The following is a 12,950-nucleotide window of genomic DNA, read 5'->3' on the forward strand; positions in this document are numbered from 1 at the left end:
GTGGCTGAGGTCCCTCACTCCTCCTCTCTGGGGAGTGGGCTAGCAGCCCCCCCACCCTGGGGCTGCAGTTGGAGCAGTAGCAGCACCCGAGAGTGGGGGGTCCAACAACCAGGTAGCAGAGAATGGGGGGGAGGGAGCGGTGTCTGGCCAAGCCAGGGGAGCAGCTGGAGCAGCAGGGAGAGCTTAGGGCCTAGCAGCAGGAGTATAGCAGCTTCACACCTCCCTCCAAACTAGAAGGCTATGGAAGAGTAGTGAGAAAAAGAGAGATTAGCTCCAGGCTAAACAAATCCCTGGTACCAGGTTAAGTGAAATGGAAGCTGCTCCAGGTCAATTAAGACACCTGGGGCCAATTAAGAACTTTCCAGAAGGCAGGGAGAAGGCTAGGTTGATTGGGACGCCTGAAGCCAATCAGGGGCTGGCTGAAACTAGTTAAAAGCCTCCCAGTCAGTCAGGTGGGAGTGCATGTCAGGAGCTATGGGAAGAAGTTGCGCTGCTGGAGAGGCTGAGTAGTACACACCATATCGGATATAAGGAAGGAGGCCCTGAGATAAGGGTGAAGTAGAGCTTGAGGAAGTGAGGGCTGCTGTGGGGGAAGTAGCCCAGGAAATTGTACATGTAAATTGTACATTCTAAAAGGTCAGCTACTATAGCTGATACTATTCGGGTCCCTGGGCTGGAGCCCAGAGTAGAGGGTGGGCCTGGGCTTCCCCCCCCCCTTTGCCCCCTGATTAATCACTGACACTGGGAGACAACAGAGACTGTGCAAGCAAGGGTAACTTCTCCTCACCTCCCTCGCTGGCTTATGATGAAAATGTCTCAGTAGACTGTGACCCTTGTCCCTAGAGAAAGAAGGGCTGCGTGGAGGGTCACTGCGAGCCTCTGAGGCTAGCGAAATCCGCCAGGAAACGCAGGACCCACGGAGGCAAGGACAGAGCTTTGTCACAGCAGTCCCTCTGAATTCAGTGTACAACTCAAGTGTAAAAGGGTTACATGTGCAGGCCCTTAGAAAGGAGCAGGGTGACCTAGTGTAATGGATCAGGCCAGGGCCGTCCTTAGCATTTATGGGGCCCTACGCAGTAATATTAAACTGCTGCCCCTATGCTTGACGGCAGCCTGGAAACGGGTGGGGGGAGGAAAAAGGCAGCAAAGGATACCGAGCTTCCCGGCCCACCTCACGGCGGCGGAGAGTCACAGTTCCCCGCCGAAAGCCCTGTGCCCTCTCCCTCACGCAGAACGCATGGCACCAATGCATTTGGCTCTGTGAATACGCCCCTGCCTAAGGAGACTGCAGTGCGCGCTGGGTGTGTAGGAACTGACTCACTCTTACCTGCTGTCATGGGTGAAGCTACTGTTTCAGGAGGCTAGCTCCCCAGCCCACCTGTGGCCCTACCCATACCCCGCCCCCACTCTGCCCAGGCCCCGCCCGCGCCCCACTGTCTCCCTCCTCTCTCTCCCTGATCACCCCTTCCTGCCAAATCCTTGAACCCAAATGAAGCAAATGACATTTGAAAAAAACACTCTTGCTCCATTTTCAATGGAGCATGTTTCCCACTGCATGCCATAAGGTGAAGACTGGACATGCAGAAGGTACCTAATTGAAAGTACTAAATTTGGGAATAAAAAAATGTCAGTCACGGGTTTTTTTGATATACCCTAAAGTTTGCCAGAGATTTATTTATTTATTACTACATATTTAACTCACTGAAACAAAGACATTATTTTAAAGTAATCAGTCACAGAGGTTTAGTGTGTTCATAACAATGTTCATTGCTTTTAGAAAAGGGGAACACTAATTTACTTTGTGTGATCTCCATGACAATAGACATCTTTATGAAATTTCACCAACTTTAAAAAATATGTTTCCAAAGATTTTAGGCATAACAAAAGGATTTTATATCTTACTAAAGTACTGATTTTGCTAGAGGGTTCTCTTAAAACTATTAATCAAATAGTCAGGAATAAAGAAAGGGAAACTAGTTTGTTCAGCTATCTGGCAGGAAAGGGGTGTTGTCCCTTTAAGGGCTCTCTTCAAGGATTTTTTAGAGATGTGATTTTATCATCTTCAGCAACACACTAATGAAATATTTTTAAAGCACATTTTAAACTAAGGTCCTGTAGACTAACATGTTCTGAGTAAATATTACAGTAACACACAACTGTTTTTGTCAATAAATTCAGAAACTGATAGTATATACCTGGGGGTTGGCAAATGCCTGTTAAATGGCTTCATTACCACTTGAACGGCTCTTTAACAGGTTTCAGAGTAGCAGCCGTGTTAGTCTGTATTCGCAAAAAGAAAAGGAGTACTTGTGGCACCTTAAAGACTAACAAATTTATTAGAGCATAAGCTTTCGTGAGCTACAGCTTACTTCATCGGATGCATCCGATGAAGTGAGCTGTAGCTCACGAAAGCTTATGCTCTAATAAATTTGTTAGTCTTTAAGGTGCCACAAGTACTCCTTTTCTTTTGGCTCTTTAACAGTTTCAGTGTTTTCTGACTGGGGGTCAACTCTCAGAAGCTGGGATTGTGGCACCATTTCAGCAGTCCACATAAAGGAGGCAGTGATCTATTTTGGGGGAACAGCAGAAAATGTAATACTGTAAGTCTTTTTATGTAAAGGTTCAGTTAGGGCCTGTCAGTCTTGATGGTGTCTATCAAAATAAAATGCTGAACAGTGCCTGTAAAGTGACAGACTCAGGCTCACAAGGTGACTTGTCTTCCAAGAGCCTTACAATTAACTTGTTATATTACAATAATGCGTAGAAGTCTTAACCATGATCAGGACTCCCTGATGTGAGGCCCTTGACAGGTGACTGGTCACCAGCAGTGACTGGTCGTGCCCCAAAGAGCTTACAATCCAAATAGAGAAGACAGTGTGTGGAAGAAAGGAAGTCTTTCTATCTCCATTTTACCTCTGGACTTGCCCAGTGTCACACAGGAAGTCTATGGCAGAGCTAGGAATTGAATCCAGATCACCTGAACAGACATCAGATGCCATAACCCTAAAGACATCTTACACTCAAATATCAGAGGGGTAACCGTGTTAGTCTGTATTCACAAAAACAACAAGGAGTCCGGTGGCACCTTAAAGACTAACAGATTTATTTAGGCATAAGCTTTCATGGGTAAAAAACCCACTTCTTCAGATGAATGAAGAAGTGGGTTTTTACCCACGAAAGCTTATGCCCAGATAAATCTGTCTTTAAGGTGCCACCGGACTTGCACTCAAATGTAGATTAAAGGATCAGAGAACTGATTTGCCAGGGGATTGGCACTGGATCCTTTCAACTTCAGGTCTTTCTACAGTGGAGCAGAGTGTGTGAACAGCTCCAGTGATGGCTTTTCCACACTGCCCTAGCAACATGTTCTAGTCCCTGTTTTGGAGGGACCAACTCTAGGGACAAGAGGATATAAAAGTTTCAAAGTCCACCCAATACATGGCTTCTCCACTGAGCTGACAATTAGAACCAACAGGAGGGTGGTGGTTTTTCTGTGAACACCTATCAGGAATTAACTAATGCAGTGGCTCTCAGCCTTTCTAGACTACTGTACCCCTTGCAGGTGTCTGATTTGTTTTGTGTACCCCCCCCCCAAAGTTTCACCTCACTTAAAAACTACTTGCTTACAAAATCAGACATAAAAATACAAGTGTCACAGCACACTACTATTGAAAAATTGCTTACTTTCTCATTTTTACCATACAAATATAAAATAAGTAAAACTGGAATATAACTATTGTACTTACATTTCAGTGTATAGTATATTGAGCAGTATAAACAAGCTATTGTCTGCATGAAATTTTAGTTTGTACTGACTTCGCTAATGCTTTTTACATAGCTTGTTGTAAAACTAGGCAAATATCTAGATGAGTTGATGTACTCCCTGAAAGACTTCTGACATCCCCAAGGATATACATGTACTCCTGGTTGAGAACCACTGAACTAAAGCATCCCTATAGCTCATTTCACACTGGCCGCAAAACTGCAGCGAGATGATTAAGACTTTTGGTGCCCACTGCCCAGTCTCAGTTTAAAACGGTGGCCTAATATTATTATTTTTAAATATGATGTTTGCAGTGTTGTTGTAGCTGGGTTGGTCCCAGGATATGAGAGACAAATGGGAGAGCTCAGTGGAGCTTGAAAGCTTGTCCCTTTCATCTACAGATGCTAGTTCAGTAAAAGATATCACCGCATCCACCTTGTCGCACTCGTATTTTTAAATATGACAGTTAAGGGGCAGTTTCAGGATTGGGCCTATGGGCAGAGCTCCTGGTGAAGTGAATGGGAGCTGAAGTCTTGAGCACATTTCCAGTGGGAAAACAAGTTGTTCCAGAATTTTGAAAGCTGGCAGGAAACCCAGCATTCCAAGAGACTGGAGTTACATGGGACAAATCCAATGCTGCTACTCAGCAACTCCGTTTCCCAGAGAAATAGAGCAAGAAGCATAATAAGGCCAACAGAAAACTAAAAATATCCTAGGGCTTAACCCACATTGTACATACTGCCATTTAACATGCTGAAGTCATGAGTTTTTATCATACATACCCATACATACATACATTTTATCATACATACCCAGCAATATATTATACAGCACAGTTGCTCAATTAGCAACGGTAATGCCAGGGATGGGTTAAGACAAGGTAATAGGCCGTGGTACATTACAGCTACCTGCTGAGCCCAGCTGGAATGTCACATATGAAAGAAAGAAGTCTCAGGAGTCATCAAGAGGAACAACTCTAGTAGGGGGAGAATCTGCCCCAGAGGTTAAAGGAGGGTGGGAAGAAAAGTCTGTTTGGGAAGGAGAGCCCAACAATTTGGTGAAACCAGGTACCATTTAGTCTTTATGCATCCCTGGATTATGCCTGAAAATTCTACTCATGCGAGAGTGCAAAACATCTTTGAGACAGGCTCTAATTCAAATCAGAAGACAAATTTCAAAAGATAATGGCATCAGATTTGAAATCAGACAAAATCTAGTGCTAAGATGCTACAAGATTTGATATTGTTCATGTAGCAGCAGGCCACTCTGACACTCGTTAGTGGATGAGAGTGTGCAGTTACTGCATGAAGCTCTGAGCCCATTGACAACAGTTAATGGATGGCAGTTATCTTGCTGGAGCCAAAAGTGCCTTTTGACTAAATGTTATTGAAACTTCTCATTTTGGTCCTTGAATTCCCCCTTGGTAGGCATCATTCCCTTCATGTAACCTCTGGTTGTTGATTAATGAAACTTGGCAAAGTGGAGCAACTCCATGCCAAAAGCAGCACAAAATCTCAAGTTTCCTCAAATCCTCGAGGTGGAAGTGCAGACAACCATCATCATTTCCGGTCTTCACTTAGCTGTGAGCTAGCTGAAAGTACTCAAATAGACTCTGCTTCCTACCAATGGCTTCACATTCAAAGCCATTGCAGCCATCTCTTGTGTACAATTACCGGCCTTTTTACAGTCTCAACTTGTCTAATTCCCCAGTGCAGATCATGGTTCCAGTCTGATGCTACCTGCATTTTCAGTAGCTTCTCACATCAGTTGCCAAGAACTCCAGCAACTTAAAGCCCTGTTGCCTGCAAAGTGAACAGGCTTTAAAAACCTAAGGTACAATTCTCTACTAAAACTCAGCTCTGTGGATCATTAATGTTCATGGCAGCTTATCGTGTTGGTGTTAGAACAACTAACCTCTGTGGTCAGTAGATTCAGCAATGTAATGTAACACTCACATGTGAAGTTCTTGGGTGTTCAGGTTCTAGCTCAATTTTTTTATGCATTATAATAATTGTTATTAGGGATGCAGTAGAACCTAATGGATAGGGCACTGGACATGGTCCAATTCCTGGCTCTGCCAAGGGCCTGCTGGCTGTCTTTGGGCAAGTTGCTTCCCTGCCCTGTGCCTCAGTTTCCCCATATTTTTTTTAAATGGGGACAATGATAAAGCACTTTACAAAAGAGGTCAGTGAGATCTATGATGAATAGCATGAGTAGCCAATATTTATGTGACTGCAGTGCCTACAATTCACAGTTAGGATTGGAGCTCCATTCCAACAGGCACTGTACAAACATAGAAGAGAGACAATCCCTGCCCCAGAGAATGTATAATCTAAGAGACATAAGCAGAGGAAAAGTCAGGGGTGTAACACACAAGCAAATGAGTATGGTGAAGAATTGGCCCTGCTTTGTTAATTATGGATTTTGCTGTTTTAAAATTGGGGTACAGGCAAGGAGTAGAAAAAGGAAAGAAGGGGGGAGAGGACCAGTCAGAAATTGTCTGAGGCCCAGGCATGAGCAACAAGCTGGGTTCTGTAGGCAGAGGGAAGTCTTAAAACTCACGCACACGAATGACTACCACAAACCATTGCCTTACACAATGAGTTTGACGGGAGTGGGGTGGAAAAAAGTTCTCCACTTCACATTAGAGCAATTTAGTTACTGTTAATTTTTTATTAAGTTGTCTTGGCCATTTTCAAATGGGCACAATGGAACCAAAGAAAGTGGTCAGACTGATTTTTTTAATTATACGAAAGAGAGATATTTTACTAAATATATTTAGGACATCAGATCGGCCATACTGGGTCAGATCAAAGGTCCATTTAGCACGGTATCTTGTCTTCTAACAGTGGCCAGTGCCAGGTGCCCCAGAGGGAATGAACAGAACAGGTAATCATCAAGTAATCCATCCCCTGTCACCCATTCCCAGCTTCTGGCAAACAGAGGCTAAGGACACCAGCCCTGGCCATGTTGGCTAATAGCCATTGATGAACTTATCCTCCATGAATTTATCTAGTTCTTTTTTGATCCCTGTTATAGTCTCTGCATTCACAACATCCTCTGGCAAGGAGTTCCACAGGTTGACTGTACGTTGTGTGAAAAAAATACTTCCTTTTGTTTGCTTTAAACCTGCTGCCTATTAATTTCATTTGGTGACCCCTAGTTCTTGTGTTATGAGAAGGAAAAAAGAACACTTCCTTATTTACTTTCTCCATACCAGTCATGATTTTATAAACCTTTATTATATCCTCCCTTAGTTGTCTCTTTTCCAAGCTGAAAAGTCCCAGTCTTAGTAATCTCTCCTGAGATGGAAGCTGTTGCAAACCCCTACTCATTTTTGTTGCCCTTTTCCGAATCTTTTCCAGTTCCAATATATTTTTTTGAGATGGGGCAACCACATCTGCACACAGTATTCAAGATGTGGGCGTACCATGGATTTATATAGAGCCAATATGATATTTTCTGTCTTATTATCTATCCCTTTCCTAATGATGCCCAACATTCTGCGTGCTTTTTTGACTGCCGCTGCACATTGAGTGGATGTTTTCAGAGAACTATCCACAATGACTCCCAAGATCTTTCTTGAGTGGTAGACCCCATGATTTTGTATGTATAGTTGGGATTATGTTTTCCAATGTACATTACTTTCCATTTATCAACGTTGAATTTCATCTGCTATTTTGTTGCCCAGACACCCAGTTATATCATCTGCAAATTTTGCCACCTCACTGTTTACCCCCCATGAGAGGATCTTCCCTCTTATCCCATGACAGCTTACTTTGCTTACGAGCCTTTGGTGAGGGACCTTGCCAAAGGCTTTCTAAAAATCTAAGTACACTATATCCACTGGATAATTCTTTTCCACATGCTTGTTGACCCCTTCAAAAAATTCTAGTAGATTGGTGAGGCATGATTTCCCTTTACAAAAACCATGTTCACTCTTCCCCAACAAATTAGGTTCATCTATGTGTCTGACAATTTTATTCTTTAACTATAGTTCAACAAGTTTTCCCGGTACTGAAGGCAGGTTTACCGGCCTGTAATTGCCAGGATCACCTCTGGAGCCCTTTTTAAAAATTGCCATCACATTAGCTATCCTCCAGCCATTTGGCACAGAAGCTGATTTAAATGATAGGTTACAGACGACAGTTCGTAGTTCTGCAATTTCACATTTGAGTTCCTTCAGAACTCTTGGGTGAATACCATCTGGTCCTGGTGATTTATTACTGTTTAGTTGATCAGTTTGTTCCAAAACCTCCTCTAATGACACCTCATAACATATTGTAACCAACCCATGGCCATTAAGAACTACTGAGCAACAGGAATGGAATTCGGAACCCGGCTCCCCAAGCCTAAGGCTGTATGGCTTTATCTAAGGAGAAGGCTGCTAGCCATACAGGACTTATGACATAATGCGGACAAGTTGTGATTCTACCCACTAGAAGTCAGAGGTGCACATACACAGTAGCAAGTTTCACAGTATTACGTGTCCAGAGGAGAACATAAGAGACTGGATACATATCCAAACCTCCCTATAGAGGTGCAAGTAAAGGACTGAGAGCCAAAACCCCAAGCATGGCTCTACCACAGACTTCTTTTTATGACCTTGGTTAAAGCATTGTATGTCAGTTTCAACATCTGTGAAAAAGTGATGAGAATACTTACACATTCCCCAGAGCTATTGTGAAGATTAATATTTGTAAAGCACACTGAAGATGAAAAGTAAGTCAATATTTCCCTTGTATCTGCAGAGATATTCTTACAGAAAAGTCCTATAATGTTTAATAGAGATGAAACCAATAGGAGTCTGTAGAATTGCAATAGTGCTATACAGACGTGATCCTAAAATCTACAGAATGTAATAAACTATAAGATCCTGTATGGGGAAAAAAAATGTAAGCATCCTATAAATTCTATAGCAACAATTTAAAAAGAGGTTTCAGAGTAGCAGCCGTGTTAGTCTGTATTCGCAAAAAGAAAAGGAGTACTTGTGGCACCTTAGAGACTAACAAATTTATTAGAGCATGTTCTCTGTGTGTGTGTGTATATAAATCTCTCCTCTGTTTTTTCCACCAAATGCATCCGATGAAGTGAGCTGTTGCTCACGAAAGCTTATGCTCTAATAAATTTGTTAGTCTCTAAGGTGCCACAAGTACTCCTTTTAATTTAAAAAGACAGGCCCAATCCCTATTTTTCAGTATAGGAGGAGACAGAACAGGACTGAGAAAGGAAGAAACAAGATAAAAAGAGACATAAGGCTGGTGTTGGGGGGGAAATGACTTAAAGAGGCAGAGAATTTAAATGAAGTGCACCGTGTAAGTGTCTAGAGAAGACAGGGGGCAAGAGAGGAAAATGATGTCCGTGCTATGAAAACCAAGGGAAGCCAGGAAAGATATAAATTCTTCATACATCAGTGAATTAGCAGTGACTACTCAGGGAAGAGGTTTGAAAGAAATTATGTCAACAGGGGAGATGGGGAAAACATTGAGGAGAAAGAGCTGGTGTGGAATTTGCAGACTGCAAAGCAGAGTCATGGCAAAGGTGCCAATGAAATGTGTGTTATGAGTTATTGATAAAAATAATTGGACACTCTCCACAGAAAGGGCTAAAAGTAGAACCACACAGTATGTTAAGGGGGTGGTGTGGGTTAAGCACTTTGCATGCCGACTACCCAGGACAAAGCCATGTAATGAGAACAGAAAATGCCAAGGAGCTAATGGGGCAGGCAGGATGCAAGAACAAAAGGCTTGGTTGAGAGGTGGGGGTGCCAAGAGAGAAGCTGCTGGATAAAAGTACTCATAACTCTGAGCCCAGACTGGGCTGTCTGCAAGTGGAATTGCTTGTTTTGGTTGCTCATCTCTGTTGCAAATCATCATTTTTCTGTACATGCTAAAAATACAATAAACTAAGAAGTAACAGCAGAAATCTGGACAGCTTTCATTTCTCTCCCAGTATGAGAGATACAAGCCCTAAAGCTCCCAAAATTCAGCACATGAGACACCAACAGAAAGCTGGCCATGCAGCCTTCTGAACACAGAGTTCCAAGTAGCAGAGTCCCTAGGAAATGCCATGTGATCATTCAGACTATACAGTAACAATAACACCTTTCAGTCATGAATAGCAAAGCATGGCATTAACATTAATATAGCCTCAATGCACTCCGGTGAGGCCAGGGAATATTGCTACCCCCAGTTTGCAGAAGGCAATCTGAGGCATGGAATGGTAAATGACTTGCCCAAGGTCATACAGCAAGTCAGCAACAGAACCAGGAAGAGAACGCAGATGATCTAACTCCCAGTATACTACTCTGCCTTTTTCCCCAACATGTTTTAATTAGACTTTGGAACTCACTGCCACAGGATGTGGTATAGGCCAAGAACTTAGCAAAATGCAAAGAATCTTTAACAAGACCATCCAGAGTTGTACTAGTTAATGCTAGCCAAAAATTAAAAAGAGGAGTTTTGGAAGAGATATAAAAACCTCACGCTTTGCGGCTTAAGCCTAGCTCTAAATATTAGGGGTTAGGACGAGACCTTCATGGTGGGCAAGTTATCCCACATCTACCTACTGAGGGGTTTCTTGCACCTTCTTCTGAAGCATATGGTGCCAGTCAATGACTGTCAGAGATAGGATACCATGGTCCATTTGGTTCGGATCTGATCCAGTCTGGCCATGCCTATATTCCCAACAAAATCACTACAGTCTCTCTCTATGAACAGACAACTTGGGATAATTCAATTCCTGGCAGAGATGCCCTGGTTAGAAGCTGTTTTCAAAATGGTGAGGAAAAGAGACTGAAAATATTCCTGGATGGAACTAGATTCCCCGTCGTCTGCATTCTTTTCTTTCTATTTGCCATTTCAGAAACTGCCTCTGGCCAAAACGTCCCCACCAGGAACTGAACATGGGATGAGCTGTCTGTAATAGATATCAACTTACAGCATGTAAGGAAGTGATCTCTCTCGCAGTCGGTGCTGATATCGCTAAAAGGCCCAGAGAGTCGTTCACTGAGAAAATGCTGAGGATGTAGGTACAGGTAAATTCACCAGCTGAAGGAGTGGACTGACTTTCAGCCCACTCCTTCGTTGCTGGGCCTCTCTCTGCTGATTGGGACCGATTCTCCATTGTCCTCAACCTTGGGTAGTCATTCAAGCCAATGTGAAGTGAATGTAAAATGCTACTATTTTTAACTGGCAGCATTTAATAGCAATTTTGCTCCACTGTAATGACTACCCAGGTGAAGGGCAAAGGAGAATCAGTCCCTGAGAGATAACTGAAATAGCTTTATTAGGTGCATTAGGAATCATAACCTATATGTTCATGCATGTGCGCGTGCGCGCGCGCGCACACACACATACACACACACTCACATTTATATAAATATGCACAAGCAGTGGGCTATATTAAAAAAAGTCAACATTTGCAAACAGCTACAGATATACTATGTTTCCTGTCTCCACCGCCACACGTATACCCCTCTCCACACACAGTGACTGAATAAGAAATAACTGTGCAGCATCTATTGGGGAAAGTTGACCATGTAGAAAACAGGTACGATGACTGACAAATAGCAGTTTGTAATCACTTGTGCAAGTCAGGCAGAGAATCACTATGCTAGACAGGAAGAAAAGATTCCAGGGCACCTGAAAAGCGAGATGGTTTAGCCCCTTTTGCCTAGAGTAAGCTCAGAACAATTCACACACCTTCCGCTTGCTGGAAACCTTCCCTGATCCCTGGCTCAGTGCTTCTGACACCATCCACCTGCTCTGCTACTGGTTTTCAACCCAACCCTCAAGCTGGACACAAGCAAAAGGGAGATCAGCCAGGAGAACATGTTCAGGGAAGTAGAGCGGAACAACAAAGGGCTGTTCAGAGCAGGTAAACAGCTGTGTGGAGGCTGGAGGGGAGAGGGAGGCAACTGGCCTTTCAGGGTGGGGAGACTGGAATGCAGTGCTTTGTGGACAGGAACAAGGCAGAGGGGAGCTGTGGGAGGATTAGGGAGAGTCAACGGAGCAGCAGATGCAGTTCTGTTGGGGACGAAAGAAAGTCCTCTAAGGGTTAATACTTTCCCCATTAGGGTGAGACATGCCTCCTTCCAAGGGGTGGAGGTGAAATCTGGCTCTATGCAGCTCCAGCAGCCCCCAGGGCTTGTCTGAAAGAACTGCCTCAGCAGGAGCACTTTGACCTCCCCTGGCAAAGAAAGTGAAAACTATTGAGCCTTATGATTTTTCTGCACCAGCAATCTCCAGCCATCCCATTTGGGCAACTCAGAGCGGGAGAGCTCTGCACACTGAATCATCCGCAGACCAATCATTTCCTTATTACACATGGCAGCCTCCCACAGACCGACCTGCCAGAGGGCTCCTTGGAATCTCATTAGGTGCCTTTCCCTCTCCCTGCTTCATTCCACCCACCTACTCCACCCTAAAGATTACTGACTCACATTAACATCTGGGCAGGCCTGGACCTGCTTCCCTCCAAGGTCCATCAGTATTTAGATAGTCAAAAAGAGGCCCTGGGAAGGAACTGTGCAAGTCTGATGTATAGCATTACGGAAGTCACTCTAGTCTGCTAATTCCCATCCAGTTGTCAGGTAGCCACGTGTCCAAAAGCACTAACCGCAGCTCATAATAATTGATGCCTCCTATTGGGGGTCTCCACCAAGAGGCCAAGAGTTGAATGGGCCTGTAGATGGAACTAATCTCACACACCTAAAGGTTTCAGAGTAGCAGTCTGTATTCGCAAAAAGAAAAGGAGTACTTGTGGCACCTTAGAGACTAAAATTTATTTGAGCATAAGCTTTCGTGAGCTACAGCTCACTCCTAAAGGTGGTTCCTCTAGGTGTGGGTTGAGGCACATTGAGAATAGCTTGTATTGCTTCCCCACTGCATGGAGCTGCAGAGGATTTCATTCTCCAGGGAATGCCTATGTGGGATCTGTTATACACAAAGTCCCTTTTTAAAGGGACTGAAATGAACGAACAAAGACTCTATAAATGTACATGAACTAAAGCTGCAATTCTGTCTATGGATTCTGGGGAGATCAACAAGACACTGTAGTTTGGCACTCACAGTTTCTGATGTCACGACCAGCATGCCTTGATGGAATTATAGCAGCATGGTCACGCACAGCTGGAGGTAAATTCTTTATGTTACTTTTTTATTTAACACAGCAACTTCCCTCGTAA

The 12,950-nt window shown here is 43.7% G+C and overlaps 1 protein-coding gene across 3 annotated transcripts in view; it reads right to left on the bottom strand.

Annotated features, from left to right (window-relative positions):
• The window catches only part of SEMA5B (semaphorin 5B), a 376,386-nt gene that overhangs the window by 295,426 nt on the left and 68,010 nt on the right, over nt 1-12,950 (bottom strand). The gene's annotated exons all lie outside the window — the stretch shown is intronic.

This window comes from Dermochelys coriacea, chromosome 11 (assembly GCF_009764565.3).
Source record: "Dermochelys coriacea isolate rDerCor1 chromosome 11, rDerCor1.pri.v4, whole genome shotgun sequence".
In the NCBI taxonomy this organism is placed as follows: domain Eukaryota; kingdom Metazoa; phylum Chordata; order Testudines; family Dermochelyidae; genus Dermochelys; species Dermochelys coriacea.